The sequence below is a fragment of the Triturus cristatus genome, chromosome 3_1 (genome assembly GCF_964204655.1).
Source record: "Triturus cristatus chromosome 3_1, aTriCri1.1, whole genome shotgun sequence".
In the NCBI taxonomy this organism is placed as follows: domain Eukaryota; kingdom Metazoa; phylum Chordata; class Amphibia; order Caudata; family Salamandridae; genus Triturus; species Triturus cristatus.
The window spans coordinates 641,690,756-641,710,354 of record NC_140583.1 but is presented as its reverse complement, the minus strand read 5'-3'; positions in this window follow the sequence as shown (position 1 = coordinate 641,710,354).

Below are 19,599 nucleotides of genomic sequence, written 5' to 3'. Positions count from 1 at the left end.
GTATTTCTGTACGTTGGCAGCAGGCTGGTGTGCTATCCGTATGTACTGGAGAGAAGTAAGCAAGATAATGTTGGATATCACTAACTCCTATCTCTAATTGACCACACATATGCCACTGTTGGGATATACTGAGAGTCTTCCTTCAACAGACCAAAAACTTGCTTCGCTGTTGCTGGTATTGGCCAAGCAGAGAGCGGCCATGAAATGGTGCAAAGGACAAGCACCGACAACAAAAGACTGGCTATGAGACATAACATATTGCAAAGACATATTGGGAACTGATACCAGTGCAAAACAGGCTTCAATACATATGGGCAACGGTGCGCCAATATTTCATGCAAATAGACCATGAAAAATTCAAATACTGAATAACTTTGAATGGGCAAGTGCTCAGCGACTGCCCGACAGAGCTACAAGTGGACAACAAACAAACAAAGCAAATAAATTATAGGTAGCAAATCTATGCAATCAGCCTAAACAGCCTGTTTGTATATCAGAGAATTATACTAATATGTATAGCACCTAAATGGGGGAGGAGGGGGGAATTTGTAAGAGGTTGTTCAAAACTCAATAGATAAATTAAAAGTCTGGCTTGCCCGCTCCCACACCATTCGTTCTGCCTTATTGGGGCCACAACCTGGCTTTGACATTTTTTATATTTACACCATTGCTTCTTAAGGCTCTTGACCTTGAATAAAGTGTTGCTATCACATCAGCACAGAGTGTGAGTGGATTGGAGGCTCTGTTGGTTCAGCCACCCTGCAAAACCATCTTACCTGATGAGTTGGTGCTACTGACTTGATGCAGTCACTGCAGTGACCTCCCCCTGCTTCTTCACTCTCCACATGCTCTGTAAAATCTTTAAATGGCTCCCCATTGACACCCGATGAACTGTTACTCAAGCCCTCCTCACCAACCTGCTGGATTACAGTAATGCCCTCTGCGTAGGAATCTACTCTAACCTCCTGGAAAGACTACAAACAATACAGAATGCAGCGATCAGACTCCACCTCGACATCCCCAAGCAGACCTTAAGAAGCTCCACTGGCTCCCCATCCAGAAGAGATGCCAATTCAAGATGTTGACTCATGCCTACAAGGCCCTTCACAACCAGGGACCAGCTTACAACAAACTTTGCCTGAACTTCCACCAACCCTCCAGACACCTCCACTCCCTCGCTCAAACTCCCCGCCGTAGCAACTGTGGAGGACACTTCTTCTCCTACGTAGCTGCAAAATCATGGCACAAACTCCCCCCCCAGCCCCCCACCTATGGACAGCATCCTCGCTGCTTGAATTCAGGAAATAACTCAAGACCTGGCTGTTCACCTGATACACCATCGCAGCAGGGTCCTCAGCATCTAGATACCCTCACGGTTGACACGTTGCACTCTATAAAAACTGTTTGATTGATTAACTATGGCAGCATTCTTTCCAAAAGCCGTGACACCCTTCAATGCTGGTCATTTGATCACTTTTCCACTATGCTTTGCTCCACCTCAGGCTTCGAAAGATAAGTTAGAGACTCCACTGCCTTGATCCAAAACAGGCTTTAATATCGACTGGACTAAAGACCATCAGTTATGCTAGCAACTCCCATTGAGTTTTTAGGTGCAAAGAAAAGTAAGGCGGCGCAGAATAGGATCCTGGTATGGTGGATAGTGCCCAGCATCAAGTTCTGCTGCATGGACCAAAAAGCAGCCCCTTAGGGGCTGAGCGCCCATTCCAGCAGAGCCTAGACTAATACCATGACATTGGCACAAGGCGTGGCCATCCTTGACTTCTGCCGGGCTTTGTTGTTGATAGCCAGGTCTGGAGATGACACTTTTCCTGCTCGCTTGTACAGGGCGTTTTCATTTGAGTCTACTTTGCAGACCCTTCACCTTGGGTACTGCTTTGGCATCTATTTTAATGTGATGAATCTGAGGCTAGAAGTATCCAGCAGGAGGGAAAGTTACCTAACTTTAGCAACACTTTTTCTGGTAGTTACTCTATCTAACCATAGAATTCTCACTGACCTCCCTGTTATGTGCAGTGGTCTTTTTAACATCTGAAAAGGAGCCAAGTTAGAGTTTAGCACATTGTCCTTAACTAGATGTCCTAGACTCCAAGTGTGAAGGTGTGCAAAAGGAAGGAGACTAGATGATGATGTCAGTGTGCATGGTTGGTGCTTCTATGCAAATCCGCTCCATCATATCACATCACCTCTGAGGTGGTAAGGAGCCAACGCAGAGGCGCATGATGACCATGGTGGTATGCAGGAGCACTGCTGTTGAAACTTTACAGATTCGGTCTGGCACCTGAGGATATGGAAAATGTGATGAGTCTGCAGTTAGAATCTCCACCAGAAAGAGCTTTACAGAAGATAAGTAATTTTTGCTTGCTCAAGGAGATATTTTAAATGTAGAAACAACAATGGCCTCTAAAGGGTCCCCATCAGTACTAATTGCAAGAGATTTCAATGGGAAAATGTCAAACCTGCTACTGGACAACGGGGGGAAATACGAAAAAGAGGTAGCCTGTTTTATCCCAATTCCACTATTCCCTACAAAGATAAAAGCTGATAAACGAGGGAAACTACTACTGTCTCAAATGTCCACAATGAACTGAGTTATTTTAAATGGAATAGTAGAAGGAGACATCCCTGCTGCCTATACTAGAATAGGTACCTACAGTTTATCTATTTTAGACTATGTAATCTGTAGTATGGACCTTTTTGAGAAAGTGCAATCACAGAATGTACAGGAAACACACGAAAGCGATCATGCATTTTTATCCCTGGAAATAGAAGTCCTATTGGAATCTACACCCTCATGGTCATTAAATTCCCTGAATGGTCTTGACAATATAGATCAAAATGACGGGAGGATCAATTGGAACTCTAAAGCAATCTAGATAATGAAAACCACAATTACTGCTATGCTTCTAGATTTCTCTAACAAAGAGGTAAACCCTATAATAAACTACGAAGATACAAGGCCGCAAGATATTCCGCAGCAATGGGTCTGGATTACATCCCAGTTAAAGTTCTCCAATTGAATCCGGATGAGTGGAGCAAATTCTTATTACCCCTATTACTTCATTGCTTTGCAACAGGAGAAATTCCTAAATCATGCCGGGGTATAATCGTGGTCCCCATCTGAAAAAAGGCTCCAGAACAGACCCAAGGAACTATCGTCAAATCTCTCTACTAAATGCATCGGAAAGTTCTTTGCAGCCTGCGACCTGGACCACCTGAAGGACTGGGATTCTCTTCCAGTGGAGCGATTCCTATGACTCAGGCAGGATTCCGCTCAAAACATTCAGTAACAGACAAAATTGCAATCTTGCAAACGGTCCTTGACAAATATGTTGTGTCAAAATTGCAAATTGTATACTGTGCTTTTATTGATTTCACTACTGCATTCGATAGGGTGGACAGGTCAACACTCTGGAAGAAACTGGTGATGTTAGGATTTCCACATGATTTACTCACAATAATGATATCTCTCCACACAGCAACATGGTGTGAAGTACAAATGGTGGGAGTGAATGGCTTAACTGGACCAATACCCACGACGAACGGATTAAAACAAGGTTGTCTCCTTGCCCCCATGTTATTCACTCTTTATTTACGCGACCTTCCGGAGCATTTTACTCAAGTAAATAATTGCCCACCGAAATTAGCACTGAGTGATATCCATATTTTAATGTTTGCTGACGACATTGTGATATGAGCTCTTACACCGATAGGACTACAAAGAAGTTTAAACACACTAAATTACTATGCAAAAGAAAACTTTCTAGTCCCAAATACCTCAAAAACCACAATTTTACCCTTTAAGGGAAAAAAGCGATCTCGCCCCTTCAATTGGTAATTGGAAGGAAAACCATTAGAGTCCGTTAAAGAATATACCTATCTTGGGCGAATCTTCTCTCAAACCTTACAAAATTCGTCCCACTTACAACACATAGGGCGAAAGCCAGACGCCATGTAGGGGCATTGCTGAGGCTATACTCTTCTTCTGGGAACAGGCATTTCCAACCTTTGCTTGAGGTTTTTTGTATGAAAATCCCTCCCGTTTTAACGTATGCCCTTGAATATATACACATTAAAACCTGGCAACTTGTAAAAGTGAGAGAAGGGAATCTTTAACGCAAATTGCTAAACGTTAACCAAGCCCTTCGCCTCGAGCTTTCCTCTGTTAGCATATGCGCTAGGACTATTTCCAACATAATAAGATGGGCATATCACTTTTTACATGCCGAGTCTGGATCTCCAAGGCGCATTTTAAAATTGGAGACTTTTAGAGATGAGCCGTGGCAGTATACTTTTAACAAGAATCTTAATATAGCTCTTAACCTGTATCACTACACTGTAGCACTTTTACAAACTTGGACACCAGTACAATTGAAGCTCTTTTTAAAGAACTTGACACCAGGAAAAAGCTTCGAACTGGATGTAGAACATTGTTCCCAATTAAAACACTACGTAAATATGTAAAAAGTTTAGAATATGAATCCCCTGAGCAATATACATATTTTTCACTAGAACATAGGGTACGACGCTGTATTCTTTTACTGCCATTGGAAATCCTCCCTTTGAAAGTATACACAGCCAAATGAGATAACTCAGAAAACACAACAGGATTTTGTGATTTGTGTAATGGAGAAATCTAAGATCTACCTCACGTATTGATAGTCTGCCAAAATCTGATCCTGGTAGAAGACCGGTGTCGGTATTTAAAGCCCATTTGTCTTAGATATAATGTCCTTTCTACACAAAGTCTAATTAAGTTATGTAAATCACCATGTGATGAATTTGTTTGTTATCAAATGTATAAATTTGTTTTAAAGTGGATTATGATACATGTCTATGTTTGTCATATTTGTTGACCTCAGCAGAGGTCTAAATCAAATTAATAAAACCTTGAAACCTTGTATAAAACAGCCCTCATTGAAGACTTAATAAAGTTTCGAAATTGGGCTCAAAAGAAATCAGCATGCCAAACTGTAAAGCTCCAAATTTTTGTATGCTCAAGGGATTAGTGCAAGCGAAAGAAAGGTGGGAGAATTAGGAATGCTTTGACAACTGTTGCTATTTGACATGACAGGCAACAGATGTGAAATCACTAAGAGGAAGAATTGTGAGGCACAGGAGGGAAACAGTTGAGGTAGGTGAAGTGTTTGCAGACTGCAAGATGTTGCAATTAGGGCTAAATTAAAATTACGCCAGCATAATTCATGTAATATTGGACATTTCAGGTTAGGTTTCTTATCTGAAATTGACTGTGTATATCACAATCGAGGGCCTGATGTGGGGAACATATTCCCTGTTATGGGACACAGACCTGCATTACCCATGGGTGGTCTCCCGCTCGCCCGAAACGTTGGTTATAACTGATCATCCTTCTTTCCTTATGCACACCCTGGATTTAATGAGATAATATAGTGCATTGACCGGTTGGAGGGGGGGCGGCAAACAGTTTGATTGTTAATTGTATCAGTTCAGATTAACAGTCTGCACCTAGGTTCTGCACTATGGGGCGACTGTACTGCAGGTTTGATTGCTGCTGAAAACTCAAAATCTGGTTACAATTATTGTTTTTGTTATCTGAAATTAGACTACGTTGTGTAATTTCATGCTGTTCGTGCTAACGTTTTACTGTGAGCGTGCTTGACAACATCCAGCACGCAAGGGCCTTTTGCTCATGCCTCTTTTGGAAAATGCATCTTTGTTGCGAGGAGACCTTTCACACTAAAATAAATTGCTAAATAACAGATTAGAATTTCTTGGAATTTTCTAAAACGAATGTATTATTACACAGAAGCACTTCAGTGGTTTAATATTTTCCCATGTTTAGGTAGTGGCATTTAAGTGTCTACCATTCTATAGTAATCCCTTGGTTGTGGGAAAATAAAATCAAAAGTAGAGAAAGAGGGTGCTAAACACACATCAGTCGATCTATTGAGTCAACCCAAGAGCAAAGGTCAGTGGGTCCCTTGTAGTCCATCCAGGAGGAAAGAGTGCTGTGGGGGAAAGACGCAACTTTGAATAGGGAAAGAGTGTTTTTGGGGTCAACAGAGAGAAAGAATGCCGTTCAAAAGAATAGGAGGAAACCAAAGCAAGTTTTAATTGCGTGCTGGTGCATCGCATCCGGCATTTACTTCGCGTCTTTAACTAAATGTTGCCCTTTTTAGGTCTCGCCTGAGCCAGCGCGCATGCGCTGTTCTGCGAGGCTTATTGTAAGGACTTCCAACTTCCACAGCTTTTCCTCGTGTGGCTCAGACTCCTCCCCCACGCATTTGGTTGGCTGTTGCCTATGTCAATGTGTTTTTGTAGACTGCCAATGGCTAAACGCGGGCGCATGTCCCACCTTTTAGACAAATGTTCACTCCCACAGCCTATGCCTTGCAGAAGCAAGCAGAGCGCCAGCTGCATTCCGGGAGCGAGCAGCGGCGCGCAGGGTGCCATCTGTTGTGGATGAAGTTAATTTGATGTCGCTTTCACTTTCGTGGCCACGCTTGTTTTATAAATGTAAATGAAGACTGTCAGACCCTTCTTTTCAAACTCGGTCCCTCATGACTCCACCTTTCCTTTGCCGCAACTCTATCCATTATTTACGGATTAGATAATCACCTGAGTAATTTTTGTTCAATTCCGCAATGAGTGGGGTCACCGTGGGGAGAGGATGGGACGTAACGGCCAGCATTGCCGACCTTGGGGCTGGGGAAACCCCCTAGTTCTAGTCTGGGCACGACCCAACATCCTGTGATTCTGGGCGAAACTCTTAATCTTACTTTGTCTACAAAAACATTAATTTGTCGTTGTGTGTATATATGTAACTGGTGCTCATGCAAAGGGTTCCAATGCCTGCACGGTCGAATTTGATCCCTTATTTCTGTCCAATGACCAGTGCCGGGCTGCTAATTTGCATCTCCTTGGGGGCTGGGGGCGTGTCGCTGCGAGGAGTGTGTTTGTGTAACGTGTAGTGATGTGCCAATGACAGTTTGCCTGCTTCCTCCAAGGCTGCCTCGGCTGACGGTCATGTAGGCTGAGTGCCGCATACAGGGACCGTCCCAGGACAGTGGAGCGGGTGACCGAGGCAAGAACGAGACCCTCCTGCCCAGCACAGCGAGCTGCTCCCTGGACAGCGCCCCTCCGTGCCACTGCCTCTGCCTTCTGCACTGCAATGAGAGACTATGACCAATCGATCTCCTTCCTGGGAGAGTGGGGGCCCTTCTAGCTCACCATCTTCTTCCTGCTCAGCGCCAGCACGATCCCCAACGGCTTCAATGGCATGTCCGTCATGTTCATGTCCGCCACCCCGGAGCACCGCTGCCTGTGTAGCTGAAAGTTCTGTAGTAGGGGATCTCTGTGTATAGTCATAATCTAGTGAATAGTCCCGCCCATGTGCGCGGACCCCGGAGCAATAAAAAATAATCTCTAAAAGGTGACAAATCATGCAGACCTGCATACACCTTTAAGAGAGAATTTAATTTAAAGACAGATAATGCAGCCTATACCCACAGGCTACACTGTCCAGTACTTCAACTAGAATTCCACCAATATCCACAAACAGCACTGCCTGTCCAGTTTTTCTCCACATAGGAAAAAACCCTGCCTCTACCAGCAAAAGCCTCTGGAATGATAGAGAGGAAGGAGTGGACAGACAAGCCCCATAGGCTGCCATTATGTGGCTTGGAACAGGATACTGTGCCTTTAAGAAAACTTTCCAGTTTTCCAGAACTTTCCCCAGTATCCCAGAATGCCCAGCAGGTCCCATTTACTTTCAGTTCTTTTTTCTGGCTCCTGCTAGCAGGACCCTGGAGCATTGAGCTCTCCCTTTTTCAAGGTTTTCATTGAGATTTTGGCAATTTTTGTCACTTTTTCTTGTGTTTAGTAGCTGGTACTGTCAACATGCCTGGCTTGTTCGACAAGTGCCCGGAGTGTGGTCGAAAGAAGGCTAAAACTGACCCACACGAGGTGTGCATAGCTTGCCTTCCCCAGTCCCACGTGCCTGAAAGCTGTACCATCTGCCACTCGTTTTCAGCCAGGACCCTGAGGGACAGGATGAAGAGCAGACTTCAAGCTCTGGAGGAGCGAAGACTGAAGGCACCAGGTGGGTCTGGAGGGGCTGATTTGGCCCATACTGAGGCCTCTGGGGGGCTCCCCAGGGGCAGGAAGACCAGTAAGCGCTCCCGCTCCTCATCGACGTCGAGGGCGTCGACGGCGACGTCGAGGAGGATGACCACCGTCTGTTCGCCGTCTCCCCAGGGCTCTGGGGAGAAGCGGCGTCGACGATCGCCGTCGAGGGACCTGAATAGGCCGCCGTCGACTACATCGGCGTCGTCGGCGACGACGCCATCTTCGGCTTCGTCCAGCGGTCGACGTCGAGTGAAGACCCGGCGTCGGCGGTCGGCGTCGAGGGATCGCAGCTCGCCGTCGATGAAGAGAAGGAGGTCGCCGTCGAGGCGGAGGTCGCCGTCGAGGCGAAGGTCGCCGTCGAGGCGAAGGTCGCCGTCGAGGCGACGGTCGCCGTCGAGGCGGAGGTCGCCGTCGAGGCGGAGATCGCCGTCGAGGCGGAGATCGACGTCGAGGCGGAGATCGACGTCGAGGCGGAGATCGACGTCGAGACAAAAGTCGACGCCGAAGAAGAGATCGACGCCGAGAAGATCGCCGTCGAGGCACAGGTCGACGTCGAGGAGAAGATCGACGTCGAGGAAGAGAGAGTCGCCGGGATCGGTGTACTCGGTGGTGTATACCCCGCCTCGGATGCCTCCGTCGCCTCCTCCTCTCCCACCTCTGCCACCGCCTCCTCCACCGCCGCCACCTCCTCCACCACCGTCTCCACCTCCGCCACCGCCTCCTCCGCGGCCGCGGACTCTGTCTCCGCCACCTCAGCCTCTGTTGCTGCCACACACTCCTGCGGGACCGCCGCCGGTCCCCCCGAGGTCGGTTTCCCTTCCACGGTACCCGACTCCGCCGCAGGGGACCCCGAAGCCACGACGCCCACGGTCGCCTGGACCAGCGAGACCGGCGGACAGGCCTAAGCCGAAGAGGTCGCGCTCCCGCTCTCACAGGAGGCGACGATCGCGGAGCCGAGGGCGATCCTCGTCAGACTCTAGACGACGCCGCAGGAGGTATAGGTCCAGGTCGCGCTCCTCGGACAGGGACCTTTCCCCGACGCTGTCGGACTCCCCGGGGACTAGGGTGTCGCCGGTGGATGACTTGGTCTCGTTCCAGGAGGTGCTGTTGCGAGGGGCTGCGAAGCTGAATATCACGGTGACGGTTCCAACACCCACGACGTCCGTGATATTTGAGACGCTTCATAAAAGACACTTGTCTCGCCCCCTCCTGCCTCTCGTGCCTGGACTGGTGGAACCAGCCTTGGAACTGTTCCTCACTCCCGCAACAGCGAAGGCCGCTCCGTCCAGGCTCATGAAGAAATATAGGGCCCCGGAGTCGGATCCGTCCTTTTTGAGAGGGGACCCGAAGCCGGATTCGGTTATCGTGACGGCGACGAGAAAACAACATGCGATCGCCCCGGCCTCCACGGTGCCACCGGACAAGGAAAGCCGCTGGCTGGACTCTGCGGGCAGGAAGGTGTGTGGTACCGCCGCCACCACGATGAAGGCGGCGAGTGCAGGGGCGTTATTGGGCCGTTACGACTGGGCCCTGTGGGAATCCCTGCAGCAATATGCGGACCTCCTGCCACGAGACAAGAAGGAGGACTTCTTGGAGACGGTGCGCGAAGGCATGCTGGTTTCTAACCAAACGATCAGCGCAGCGGCGGATGTATCGCTATTGGCCGCCCACGCCTACTGTCATGGCATCCACCAGCGGCGCCATTCCTGGTTGCGCCTGACGTCCCTCAAGCCGGAGGCGCAGCAGAGAGTGGCCAACCTGCCCTTCTCGGGGGAAACCCTGTTCGGGAAGCATGCGGACGATGAAATGGCCCGCATGAAGGCTGAAGCGGAAACCCTGACGGCCGTCGGGTTAGAGAAGGCCGAGAAAAAGAAACGACCGTTCCAGAGGAGGTTCGGGTCGTCGGGCCGAGGGCGTGGGCAGGGCTCGGGACAGCAGCAGCCACAACAGCAGCAGTTCCGCAAGCCCTTCCAGAAGCGCCAGAGGGGTAGAGGAGGCCAGCAGGCTACTACCACAAACAAGGGCCCGGCCGGGTCTCGGCCCTGAGCTGTTACTTCCCCCTCAACCGTTACCCACTCCAGTGGGGGGAAGCATCCAATTTTTTCCGGCAGAGTGGAGAAAAATTACTCAGGACAAGTGGGTGCTGAATATTGTTTGCAATGGATACAGTCTTCGGTTCATCAGCCCGCCTCTAGCGATTCCGCCGGTCAGCTCTCGCTTCCAGCTGAGGGAGCTCCAGGCGGAGGCAGACATCTTGTTGAGAAAAAAGGCGGTAGAAGAAGTACCTTTGTCTCAAAGGGGAAGAGGTCTGTACTCTCGGTTCTTCCTCGTTCGCAAGAAGGACAAGAACGAGTTCAGGCCCATTCTGGATTTGCGACAAGCAAACAAGTGGATTCGCAGAGAGAAGTTTCGCATGCTATCGTTGCACCAGATTTACCCTCAGCTGCAACGGGGAGACTGGCTCTGTGCCATAGATCTACAGGATGCGTACTTTCATGTGCCCATAGCACGGAAGCACAGGAAGTTCCTGCGATTCTAAGTCGGCGCCAATCACTATCAATACACAGTACTGCCATTCGGGCTAAAGTCTGCTCCCAGGACTTTTTCGAAGTGCATGGCGGTGGTGGCGGCACACCTGCGGAGGAACAAGGTGTTTGTCTACCCGTATCTGGACGATTGGCTGATCAAGGCGTCATCCTTCGAGGAAGCGCAAGAACACTTCCGATGGACGTGCGAGCTCTTGAACAAGCTGGGGTTACACGTCAACATGTCCAAATCGGTCCCGTCTCCGGTACAGTGCATACAGTACCTGGGGGCCTCCATAGATACGAGGTCAGCAAGCGTGTCTCCTTCGGAGGAGAGACGGTTATCACTCCTTCGGAAGGCTCAGGACCTCAGGACTGCTGCATCGACGACTGTGAGGAAGGTGTCGTCTCTACTGGGATCGATGGCCTCCTGTATCTTCCTCACTCCGCACGCACGCCTACACATGCGACCACTGCAGGAGTGCTTGGAGGATCAGTGGGATCAGAGGACAGGCTCTTGGGACGACAAGATCCGACTGTCTCTACATGCTCGTCAGTCTCTGAAGTGGTGGTGTTCGGCGGAAAACCTCCTCCAGGGGGTTCCCTTCCACAAGGACATTCCCACGACGAATGTGGTGACGGATGCTTCTCTCCAGGGCTGGGGTGCGCATTCCGGGGACCTGCAGATTCAAGGGAAGTGGTCTCCCTTGGAATCGACGTACCACATCAATTTCCTGGAACTCAGAGCTGTCTTCCTGGCACTGAAGGCTTTCCTTCCGTCCTTCCAGACCAACTCGCTGCTGATACAGACGGACAATACAACCACGATGTATTACCTCAACAAGCAGGGGGGGTCGAGATCGCGCACTCTGTCGCAGGAGGCGCAGGCGATCTGGCGCTGGCTGCTGGCCCGAGGACTGACGATTACGGCCACGCATCTGCCAGGGGTGCAGAATGCTCAGGCGGACGCCTTGAGCAGGCTGATTCAGGAAAACCACGAATGGGTCATAAACGACGAAGTACTAGGAGAAGTCTTCGCAAGGTGGGGGACTCCAGACGTAGATCTGTTCGCCACCGCCGAAAACAGCAAATGCCGAGACTTCGCATCCAGGTACTACCAGCGGGGGACGCTGGGGAATGCGCTATGGATCGATTAGTCGAACAGCTTTCTGTACGCTTTTCCACCCATTCCCCTGATTCCGGCGGTGCTCATCAAGCTGTCCCAGTCCAGGGCGCGGATGATCCTGATCGCCCCGGAGTGGCCCAGGCAGTGGTGGTTCACGGACCTTCTTCACCGGTCTCTCCTTCCTCACATGCGATTGCCGTGCAGGCCGGACCTTCTCACGAAGTTCGGGGGGCGGATGGTGCACCCCAACCTCTCGTCTTTGAGTTTGGCGGCATGGCTCCTGAAATAGTGCAATATGGTCATCTGAATCTACCAGACGATTGTATGGACATTCTGAAGGAGTCTAAGCGACCTTCCACTAGGACATCCTATGCTTACAAGTGGAAGAGGTTCTGTATCTGGTGTAAGTCCAAGAACTTTGATCCGACAACATGTAAGGAAGATGTCATCCTTCCATACCTTTTGCATCTGGCGCAGTCTGGCCTTAATTTCCATTCCATTAAGGTTCATCTGGCTGCTTTGACTGCTTACAGGAAGTGCCCTTCACAGACGTCCTACTTTCAGATTCCTGTGGTCAAGGATTTTTTGGAAGGCTTGAAGAAGGTGTTCCCTCCTGTCAGACTTCCCTCGCCTTCTTGGGACTTGAATGTGGTGCTGTCCAGACTGATGAGAGAGCCTTTTGAACCTATTCACAAGGCTTCATTGCAGCACCTATCCTGGAAGGCGGCGTTCCTGGTGGCCATTACATCGGCCCGCAGGGTGAGTGAACTTCAGGCATTATGTTGTCAAGAACCTTATACTGTGTTTCATGCTGCTAAGGTTGTGATGCGTACTCACCCTAAGTTCCTTCCTAAGGTTATCTCTGACTTTCATGTCAATCAAACCATAACTTTACCTACGTTCTTTCAGAATCCCTCTTCACCAGCGGAAAGGGCTCTTTTATCTGGATAAGACCAAGGATATTCGTAGGTCTGACCAATTGTTTGTTAATTATGGCTCTGTCAGGACTGGTCTTGCGACCTCTAAGCAGTCCATCTCTCGGTGGATTGTGTCCTGCATACAGTTGTGTTATCAAAAAGCTAATAAGACCTTAGGGGGTAAACCTAAGGCTCATTCCACCATGGGCAAAGCTGCCACGACGGCTTTGCTGCGTAATGTTCCGATTGCGGAAATCTGTAAGGCGGCCACTTGGAAGTCGGTCCATACTTTTGCTGCGCATTACTGTCTGGACACGGATGCCAGGGCAGATGCTCAGGTTGGGCAGGCTTCGCTGCGAAATTTGTTCGCACAGTAGTGGTAGTGTCTTGTGTGTTCTCCACCGCTTTTGTTGTGTGGGGATGGGCTTGCCATTCTATTCACTAGATTATGACTATACACAGAGATCCCCTACTACAGAAGGAGTAGTTTCTTTTCTGTAACTCCAGTTCTGTAGTAGGGGTATCTCTGTTATAGTCATAAGCGCCCGCCCTCCTCCCCGGTGGAGAGATAATTATTCATATGAAGAATGCTACAGGTCTGGCGTGCTACGCCTTCAAAAAGAACTGAAAGTAAATGGGACCTGCTGGGCATTCTGGGATACTGGGGAAAGTTCTGGAAAACTGGAAAGTTTTCTTAAAGGCACAGTATCCTGCTCCAAGCCACATAATGGCAGCCTATGGGGCTTGTCTGTCCACTCCTTCCTCTCTATCATTCCAGAGGCTTTTGCTGGTAGAGGCAGGGTTTTTTCCTATGTGGAGAAAAACTGGACAGGCAGTGCTGTTTGTGGATATTGGTGGAATTCTAGTTGAAGTACTGGACAGTGTAGCCTGTGGGTATAGGCTGCATTATCTGTCTTTAAATTAAATTAAATTCTCTCTTAAAGGTGTATGCAGGTCTGCATGATTTGTCACCTTTTAGAGATTATTTTTTATTGCTCCGGGGTCCGCGCACATGGGCGGGACTATTCACTAGATTATGACTATAACAGAGATACCCCTACTACAGAACTGGAGTTACAGAAAAGAAACTACTCCTTATATTGCTTCCAATTTTTCCATTCTACCATGTATAAGTAGATTATGTGAATCTAACTGAAGGGGCATACTGGATAAATTAAGTGAAGTAGGATCTACATACATTTTCATAAGTGATAGGCCTTGTGGAATTGCATAATATTTTTAACTGACTGTAATTTATCTAGCTCTTTCGAAAACCGCTAGCAAAATTGTGCTGTGGTGGGTAAGACTAGTGCAGGGCACCACAAAATAATGGCAATATTTCATTACCTCTACTTCACAAACAGGATTTGTAGTCTAATAATTAATATAATTGTGCTGCTGAATTCATCACTGCGCACTGCTTCATTTCTCTAAAAAAATTGTTGGTGAGATTAGGTAGTGCACTAACTAACTAACTCTCTCTCAATAACTCTCACTCACTAGCTCACTCTCTCACTCACTAACTCTCTCTCACCAACTAACTTTCACTCTCACTCACAAACTCACACTCACTCACTAACTAACTAACTCTCACTCTCACTAACTCTCACTCTCACTAACTAACTCTCTCACGAACTCACGAACTAACTGACTCACTCTATCACTAACTCACGAACTCTCACTCTCTCTCTCACTCACTAACTCTCACTAAGTAACTCTCTCACTCTCACTAATTAACTCTCTCACTGACTAACTCTCTCACTCACTCTCTCTCACTAACTAACTCTCTCTCTCTCTCACTAACTAACTCACTAAGGGGCATATTATCAAACACGGTGTTAAAATTATCGCCGCTTTAGCAGCAGAAAACAGCCGCTAAAGCGGTGATAATGGGCTTGATAATATACCGCAGAGAATTCCCATAGAAGCCCATGTTGACACCAGAACATGGGCTTCTATGGGAATTCTCAAGGGCATATTATCAAGCCCATTATCGCCGATTAAGCGGCAGTTTTCTGCCACTAAAGCGGCAATAATTTTAATGCCGTCCTTGATAATATGCCCCTAAGTTACTCCCTCACTCTCACTAACTAACTAACTAACTAACTAACTAACTAACTAACTAACTAAACTTAACCCTCCTATTATTTATCCCCCTAAAACAATAAAAACCATAACAAGCAACCATTGGGACAGGCAGATACAAGTTGCCAGCATTCAAAAGACAAAAACAATCTCAAGACATTATTTATTATTAATACTTTTTTAATATGGTCGTTCAGTTCTACATAATACTTTCTTGGTCATATCTAAAGTAACAAAAATGCTTCTCACACTTCTTTATTATAACTTTTCAGCATGCTGCAGACTTCTGTACAGCACAACTTAAAAACATACGCAAAGTCATTATCTATGGCTAAACACTTATAAGTTCCCAAAGGCAAGACCTATTGGCTATGCCAATGCATGTTTTCAAATACAGACTACACCTCCTAGCGATTGAAATGCCAGTTTACAAAAACTCCCTCCAAAGTGTGGTATACCATAATGATTACCTGTACCACCTACCATGAGTAGAATTTGATGTTAGAACTTTGAGACAACTTCCACAATCACAGATGGCTAGAATGAGGCAAATCCCTATGAATCTCAAAGGCAAAGGTACCAGCAGCTACATCTAGAGGTGTTATCATTGATTACAATTTAAACCTTCACTCTCAGGAGGCAATATTGGGAAAGCCTGTTTTCTTCTGCATGGATTGCGGAAAATAAAACTGGTTATTCCTCATGAAATATTCTGTCTTAAGGTCCAGACACTAGTGATATCTGAGAACAGAGTCCTGTCCCCGAGCACAAAGTAATTATTATTTCCAAAAATGTCTTCAAGAAAGTATCAGTCCATATCTTAAATAATTCAAAATCTATCTCATTTCGCTCAAAGCTGTAGATTTTTTACAGGTGACTCTTAATCATCACAGTGCAAAGCTGATATAGCCAAAGTGTAGCCAACACGTGTTTCGTCCTGGGTATATCGCCCATCGACTTCCTCAGGGCTGCAATGATAATAATAATATAAAACACATGATCACATCTTGTTTTACTATTATTAATCCCCCAGTAAGCATTAATAATAAAGAGTATTAACATTATCTAATGCAAACAAAAATGCATTATGAAATTCAAAGAGACAAGGAGAGAAGATCACCAATGCATCTAGCCCGTGACAAGAAAAAGGAATCTGTGAAAGTGCACAAAATCAGAAAACACCAACCATACCATAAATAGACCGTGAATTAAGGAGTAAAGGTGAATTACAAGGAAAGAGCGTAAAGTGATCCTAATACATAAAAGAAAAAATGATAATAGTATATCTAAAGTGTAACACAGAGTTAATTCTAAATCAACACACAAACACCCAATATGTGTGAGATTTAGTGATCACAACCAAGGAACAAGAAAAGTATAATTCCATCATACAAATGGATGATACGAATACATTTAGAATATAATCAAATCACTCACCAGCTAATAATTATAAAATAGTTCCACCAAAATCCAGGCAGAAACATTTCAGGATCCCATACAGCATGGGTCTACTGAGAAGAAGAAAACAAGAAGAGATATAAAGAAGTAATATTCCAAAGCTTAATCCCAACCAAAAAGGCTGTAGTAATGCCACTATGCCTGCAAATATGCAGGATAAGCAAGGAGAATTCATATCATATAAGATCATTTCACAACCTAAACAAGTACTTGCCCATATATTCCTTTATTGAAGACATAGAGTGAAAGAATATTGAGAAGTTTTATTTTATATTAATTAATTAGTAACAAAAGTCATTGCCACAACAATTCATAGAAGAGAGCAGGTGTCCATTTACCTCAATGGGACTTCTATTTCCAGGATTTTTCTTTTTTTTTCCGTATGTAGTGCAAAAACAGGGTCATCCAAACAGTCAGAATTAGTCCTAGAATAAAGATATAGCTGACTCAGTATCACAGGTTCTAACTGTTAGAAAGACAACATGTGTCTAACCATATATTTCATAAGGCTACTATCGAGTGGAAGTCACACCGCACTTCTTAGGCATACTAGGGAGACCTATATAGTCACCTAAATAAAAAACTATACTGAGTAATAAAACATATCAAAGCTTCTAATCTCCCCCAGACACTAAGTGTCCTGTAATGCTACCACCTGCACATCAAATATAAGGTATTAATCAAATATAGGGAGATTTACCTTGTGGTTACGTCTGTTCCAACAAGGAACGTATAATGTGTGTAAATATCTGAAAATAAAAAAACAGGCAATATAAGCACCATCCTCCATATATAGATGGTATTAATAATTCAATAAAGCTTTTCTTGAGGAAAGCCAAATATTCAAAAACCGTTCATAACACACAGTATCCTAAAGAAAAAGCCAACAATATTAAAACGAAGTCCCAATAGGGACGTATGTAGGCAGAATATATTTTACCTCCCAAGCATATAATTAAAGTTACTGAGCCAAGTGACTAATCATCCTCTATTCATAAACATTTATATGGTCTGCGTGAGCAAACAGCTAAGCTCACCCAAAAATAATGCGTACCAAGCGGATCAGGTGCGGCGGACCAACAGAAATAATTAGAACGGATATTAATTCTAACCATTTAAAAATATCAATGTGCCTATATATATAAAAAGGTCATGGGAGACAATAGATATTGTTATATTTTTATTTTAAAAACAAAGTAGATTCACTCTCGTAATCGAGTGCAAATCAAATGGCTTAAATCTGTTTAGAAGAAGCCGTGTTAAGCAAGGACTGTATTGTCCCACAGCATGACTTATTCAAAAGCCAGTTCCATGTATTAGGAATAATAGGCCCAAAGATTGCCACCCCATATATCTTACCGTATCTACGGAGAGTACTCCAGCCGAAATAAAGTTCCAAGTACGAGTAAACCGGAACAGTGGTCTATCCTGTTTTAAATAGTCGCGGCAACTAATTAGCGTTCGAGTAGTAAAATACAGGAAAGAAAGGAAGACGGACTACTCCACAGCGGCAAAGAAGAATAGCCGCCATATTGTAATGGTAAATCTAAATAATGAAAACAGATATTAGGCGAGGAAACAAAATCAATGTAAAACCTCGTTACATTGGTGACTGCCCATTTATATGGCAACGGTCTATCTTGTTTTATATAGTCAAGATGACTGATTGATGTTCGAATGGTCAGATATAAGAAAGAAAAAAGGACTACTTCATAGCGGTAAAAAGAATAGCCGCCATGTTATAATGGTAGAGTAAATACTATACTTAGATATCAAATGGGGAAACAGAATCAATGTAAGTCCTCAATAGTAATTCTCAAATTGCGGATGTACTAAAGTCATCTTGATTAACTAGTCAGGTAATGGTATAAGGTCAAAACATCTCACGACAATTGGAACAAATATAACTGCATGAGAAGGGCAAGCAGGCAGACGGATAGTAAGATCAAGCACAATCAGAACCGAGTGGGCAGAAACGGGTTTTCAAACGTGAGCGGGTTAGTAGCTAAATTGTGGCAGGGATTCAGGACAATGAAGCTACATTCATCATCATTAAGGGTTACATAACAGAGAGATCCATGTCGGTTGAATCAGTTAGCATATTTCAGTCTGAAAGTAAAATACATCATAAATAGAATCCAAGCATTTGTACATTTTCAGCAATGAGGTGAAAATAAGTGCTGATAAATTGTAGGTAACCTACATATCATGTGTATAACATTCCAAAGGTCATAAGGGTTTTTGCAAACATTCTAATAAAGTATACAGCAATTCACTAGATATAAGAAACAATAATCTGTGCAGAAAAAGAAAATACGCAAGATATACAGACATATATAAGCAGTTGGTAGTGATATCTGATCTGGATGGAGGAATGCCACACTGTCATGTCTATGCAAATCAATGAAGTCCCCTCTTAAAGAGATTTTGCGATCAGTAGCTAGTCTAGTAGAAGAAAACAACAAATGTCATCAAATAACATGAATCCTGTTCAGATTCCACCCACTTATCAGGAAAGGAAGATCTGTGGTATTATTTGTGAGCCTCTTCAACCCACCTACCTGCCTGAAAAACTGGCCATTGTAGTTGTATCGGAAGCAAGATGCAAGGCTCCCTTTATCCTTGGGAAATATTGCCACTAGATAGAACTCAATACATTTAGCATTGAAACGCTGGTGCTTCTGCTAAAAAAGGACAACTACATAATATCAAAAATGTCACAGGGGAAAGACAGCTTAAGGACCAACATACCAGGTCCACTCACAAAAAGTCCTCAACCCCCAAAAAACAGACACCTTACCTTCAAAGATGGAAAAGCCTTTGGGTTCCAAATTGGAAACATTTCATTAGCTTGAAAAAGAAACTTCATGGAAGAAATACACACTCTTCAGAAATGCTCCGGCGATGATATAGACCTATTATACAGTCGTTTTTCAACTTCGGTACAAGTGCCTCAGGCTGCCGAATATTGGTAAAAAAAACAGTAGATTCACATTGTACCCCAGATCAAGATGTCTCCCTGAGTGGGAAGGGTGATCCAGCAGGGATAGAAGGACTGTCTGGCAGACTCTTCAGCTGCAAAGTATGGCCCATATCCTCTCTGCCCATCGCTTTCAGATGAGCTAGAGGCCCATCCAACTAGAAAAGGGAAAAAAGATTCTGTTCTCCTGCTGGAAATTTGAACTTCCTTTCATTACAAAGGGCCACTTTGGCCAAGCTGCTAGCTGTTTTTTAGGAAAGCCAGGCCATTTTTGTTAAGGTGTTGGCAAAAACTAAAGCTGTCGCAGCAAGAATGAGACAATTTTGACCTGTACCATAAGTCCAACCTAATTTTGCTTGCATGGTATTATTATTGCTACAG